At 35.7% G+C, this 5,587-nt stretch overlaps 1 pseudogene; it reads right to left on the bottom strand.

Moving 5' to 3' along the window:
- Positions 1-1,434: 1,434 nt before the first annotated feature.
- LOC147515007 (CASP-like protein 1E2 pseudogene) lies at positions 1,435-2,128 on the bottom strand (annotated as a pseudogene).
- Between the last annotated feature and the right edge of the window lie 3,459 nt (positions 2,129-5,587).

Raw genomic sequence — 5,587 nt, 5'->3', positions numbered from 1 at the left:
TAGAGTTAGCAGGTTGGCGTTTGGAGGCCCAATGGTTTTTATTGCACCCACCAGTGCTATAGGCGTATAGAAAAGGGGGAAAAAAAAATCACAACTCTTAGCCACCATTGACATAGGTGTGTGGGAAAAAGTCAAAAAATAGAAATCAAAATTCTAGCCACCACTCCCAAAGGCGTATGCCAAATTAGTTTTTCTTTCTCTCCCCATTTTGGTCTTTCTCACATCTTTCTCTTTATTCCTCACCCAAAATAGTATGATATAATGGTAATTATACAAACTAATTCCTTCAAAATAGCTTAAAATAACTTTGGTGGGGGAACATTGTTCTAGCCGCTATTGTGAATGGCGGGCAGAAATGTTGAACTAAAATTCTAGCCACCACTATGTGAGGCGTACATGGGGTGTAGGTATATTTTTTCTACCCGCCATTTGTACTGGCGTACACACCATACGCTATATCGCTAAAACTAGATGTATAGATAGATAAATTAGTATTTTGACGCACCATTGGATCACAATATCCGTTATATTTGGTGGGACGGCACTATTGGACTTAGCCTTAGGAGAATGCCAAACATGCTTTTTTGCTTTTGTCATAAAGCCAGCTTTTGGAGGTGTTGCAAAGCTGTCTAATATATTTATCAGCTCTTATTAAAATGGCTACTACATACAAAGACTCAATCCCGCGGTGCAAGAATCCTCTTGTAAATTGAACGATTTCAAGCTTCACTTAAATAGGGATGGAGATGTAAATTGGCCAACGAAGACCTAGAGGGCTAGACCTCGATCTGGTAAAGAGGTGATCGTCCAACTGTCCAAGTCCAACAAGAAAAAAGTTGTAGTACGGAGACCCATTATCTAGCCAAATGAGCTGTTTAAACAGCAGGCTTATTCCTGGTTTTATTCTCAAATTTCTGAGCCGTTTAGTTTCTCTTGTGAAACTTTAATATGAGCCGAAAAGGCTAATCACAGATGTTTTTATTTAGGTTGAAGGTGCTCAGAACACTTTTTTCTTCAACATTGTTTTCAAAAGATATTGTCTCGGGCTATTGGTTGGAGATTTATTCTTTTTTGGAGGAGACCATAATTTTCCCATCTAGTAGGGAAAATTCTAATTGACTCATCTAGTGGGGGTAATACTAATTAACTCCTTTTTTTTTCTTAAGAAAATTCATACCATTTCACTCAGTAAAGGAAAATAAAGAAATCATATGATATATAACAGAAATAAAGAAAATTCAAATATAGAATGTCACATTCCAATGGAAGAACCAATACACAACATACGCAATCGACCAGTACATAATATATACAGGGACTTCATCAGTACAAAACAAAAACATAAATGTGTGAAAGAATGTTTAAAAAAAAAAAAAAAAAAAAAAAAAGAGAGAGAGAAAAGAGAGAAAAGGTAAAGCAAAAAGAATTAATCTCTTAAAGGCATCTCCTGTAGAGATTAACCAAAGTGAGAACAATCACCAAGAAGAAGATTACAGAGCCAACCATAGATACAACTATAGAATCTTTCATGAGGCGACAAGTGTAACCAAACATATCACAGAACTTATACCACTGCAGCCTCGAAATGCCATTGTTACCTGTGATATAAAAGTCAGTGGCTGCACCATTTGCAGAGCACAGCAATGCCACTATCACCAGCTCAAGGACGAAAAGAAGCAATGTTAAACCCTTCGATCCTGCACTGTTTGCAAGTGTTACAACCAGAGAAATTGTTGCATAGACGCATGCAATGATGTTGGACACCATGAAAAACCTGAAAATATTGGGGAAAAAATGTGTTTATCATGGTATACTCGTATAGATATTGCAAATTGACGCAATAAAAGTAAAAGTGAAGGAAAATGGTATGTGCTACTTACACTAGTGGGGAAAAGTATTGCCATTTCGCAATTCCTTGGATGAATATGTCTGGCATATAGGGGAGGTCTGTTTCGTGGTCTGGGATCTCGGCCCTCTTGCTATTTGCCATTAAAATTATGGCCACCAAAGTGGTAATAATCGCTGAAAGACGCAAGAATAACAGAGCCGCCGATGGGGATCTTTTTACCGCCTTAATAATCATTTCTATTGCATCTGTATTGTCAGGCTTAGACGATGGGGCTTCCATTGAATTTGAAAAGCAACTTCTCGTAGTAATACTAAAGAAAAATGGTGAGAGAATGAGAGATGCTGGTTAAGATTGAGAAGTTAAAAAAGATCCCATCATATAGAGATTGAGAAGTCAAAGTTTGTTATGTAAGTATATTCAAATTCAAGTGGGAAGACAGGAAGTTGCTGGATGCTTTTCGTAGAGATTGATTAAAATGGAGACCACCTCTGAGTATGTACCTCAAATTTTTTGTTATTAAATATACAGAACTAAATTTCGCTTAAAACGTACTGACACACACTTCCTCTGTTCCTCTTACTTGCAGCTTCACCCAGACACCAACTACATACATATTGCATCAACACCAAACAGAGACTACTATCCCAACAATATACTAATTAGTCCTATATTAATACTCTTACATACGCCTATGTGATGTGCCACTCCATATGTCGATCTGTTTCAACTTTTCTTTTTGTATTTCGCTGAATTTGTATTGAACTCAAAACCGAGTGGTCCAAGAAAATTAATAATTAATTAGCTAAGGATGCTTTGTATGGGACTATTAATCTCAACAATTCTAGTTCCAATATCAATCCTTGAACCATCTAAACAAATAAGAATGTGAGCCTATTATATTCTTGGATTTATTTTATGTTTCCTAAATCAAATACATCTCATTAAAAAGCCAATATATTCGTGTCTGATTGTTTGGAGGCTGGAATTTTACCAAGATAACTTTTCCCAATCTACAAGAGTTTTTTCCAAAAAAATTATTTATCTCAAGGGTGGTAAAGATTTATTTTTTTGCTCCAATCTCAGGAATATTATACCGAGTAGAAATGTGTTTTCCATGAAAAAGTTTTCGTGTATCAGAATCAGATATATGGTAGGGATGATGAAGTTCTTAGGAGGAGCTTCTTAGGTTGAGTCCAATGGCTCCCTATCCCTTTAAAAGTAGTGTTAAAGTCAATAAAGTAGAGTTAAAGTCGATAAAGTAGAATAAAAAAGAAATTTAAAAGTCGATAAAGTAGTGAAAATTTAAAAGTCAACATATTTTACTCTTCTATCTCTATTTTACTCTCTATATATATATAGAGAAAGTAAAATATGTTGACTTTAAATTTCTACTTCATCGACTTTTAAATTTATTTTAAATTTTACTACTTTATTGACTTTAACTCTACTTTATTGACTTTAACACTACTTTTAAAGGGATAGGGAGCCATTGGACTTTAACACTTCTTTTAAAGGGATAGGGAGCCATTGGACTCAGCCTAAGAGCTAGAACAAGGATTTGAAATGGATAAAAGTTGCAAAGCTGAAAAAGTTACCGTGAAGACGTAAAGGCTAGGATGGCCGAGAATATGCGACCAAAAGGAAAATGAGAATGTCAGTATTCAGTGCGAAAATGTTGCGAAAGTAAGATTACAACTGAGCGCAATGATATGTATTTTAGTGTATATACTAATATCTTAAGGCATCATTCATTATTAAAAATTTCAAATACAATATTGTTGGCATCAAAATTCTAAATTAAGTACTAAACTCTTCACTCTTGGCAAAAATCCTCTCCTAATTTTTTATTATGGTCTAATCCCTCCAAAAATGATTATCATCGATTCACCGATTCACTGATGAGGACAATGGTCTCAACTAATACTGGTTTAGTTAAAAGTCTTTAAACAAAAAATTGCTTATAAACAAGCACAATGGCTTGATCTCGGTGGATTGGACCCAATGGCCTAATCTTGGAGTTGGACAGAAGTGGCCCAAACCAAGTTGTCATGTTCACCACACATACCCTTGGCCATTAAAATTAGATGGAGTGATGCTGGAGTGCTCTGCTGCTCGGAGACCACCCCATCAATTTTCAGGTACCTGCGCGTTCAAAACATGCCTCCAATACAGATGCAGGACGGCTACTCCGGCATCAAACGTTACGACTCAAAACCAAGCAATTAGGTATTATAGCAATGTTGTGGGGCGTTTCTTTCAATATAACAACTTGACAACAATGATCAGTGCGAGCATGCTATTGCCTATTGAAATGTTTTGAGGAAGGGTTGATCCAACCTCAACTCCCCAAGTTTCATATCCTAAATTCCCGATCTTTCTTCTAGTTAGTCCACTTATTATGTCCAATTTATTGTTTCTGGGCCTGTTGTTGAGGCTGGAAAAATGTTATTGTTTTGGGTACTAAATTTGAGTGCTTTTTACATATACGTTACCGTAGAAAATTTATTGTAAAATAGAGTACCGTATGTCACTGTATATGTAAAAAATGCTAAAGTTATCCAAAACGATAATTTTTTCGTTGATGTTGTATGAAACTTCATCCTATGATGAACTTCACAAAATAGAGCGCATCCCTATCAAAACTTAAAAGTTAAAACCATACCGACTCAAAAGTACAAGTAAAAATTGTATTCAAGGAAAAACGAAGAGCATATTGGTGTTTGACATATTGAGTGTCTCTATGCCTCATCTAATATATTAATAAAATTAACCATTCACATAAGTTCGAACTTATGGAGAAATTGACAATTTAACATGGTATCGGAGCCATTGGGTTCTGAGTGGTCTCGGGTTCTACTCTTTCAAGGTGAAGATATCCAGTCCTTCTACATGTATATTTCCACTCCTGCTGGACAAGGTAAAGATGTCCAGTATTTCTACCTGTGTATTTCCAACATGTCCTGCTGAAAGAGCCTCATCTAATATATTAATAAAATTGACCCTTCAAATAAATTCGAATTTATAGAGATTGACATATTGCACAAGTACAGTAAGCAAAAACATACAAATATGTACTTTTCTACGCTATTATACTACATAGTAACATACACTCTACTTGGTGAGTGGCTGAGTGCCAGCCGACAGCTTATTCATAATCGTATCTGTAGAGAAAAAGGAGTTTTTTTTTTTTCTCTCTCTCTTTGGTGTTTTTCTTACTTAGCCAAAAATTGGGTTGAGAGAAAGAAAAACAGTATAAGAATAGTATGTCAAGCGTGCGTGCTTGACTTTGCTTGGCCAAGGGCGCGCCCGCACTCCACCGTATTTTATTTGGACTTCCACTGTTTTCGGAAACAGTATAAACGTAAGTTTTTTCTCTAAAAACTTAACCTAACCAATAATATAACAGAGAGAAAGATTGAGAGTGAGTGTTTATTCTTTGTGAGTGAATTGAGAGCTCTTGTAGCCTGATACTTTGTGCATCTAGTAAAGCTTGGAATTCGTCAGGAGACGTAGGCACATTGTCTAACCATGTTATATCCGTGTCTTATGGTTTGTTTTCTTTTGCATTAGTCTCTTTACTTTATATGCTAGTTAATTGATATTGAGAAGTGTTGGGATAGTACTTAGAGGGTGTTGATGAAGTTTTGTCTAGTGAGAAAGTTCAATCCTTGATATTTGTAGTGAATAACATTGTTTCTGATGTTAGTTATTTACAACAATTGGTATCAGAGCTTAGGT

The sequence above is a fragment of the Coptis chinensis genome, chromosome 2, assembly GCF_015680905.1.
Source record: "Coptis chinensis isolate HL-2020 chromosome 2, ASM1568090v1, whole genome shotgun sequence".
NCBI lineage: Eukaryota > Viridiplantae > Streptophyta > Magnoliopsida > Ranunculales > Ranunculaceae > Coptis > Coptis chinensis.
Note: the sequence above shows the minus strand (reverse complement) of the source record. Positions and strands in the feature narration are given on the sequence as shown.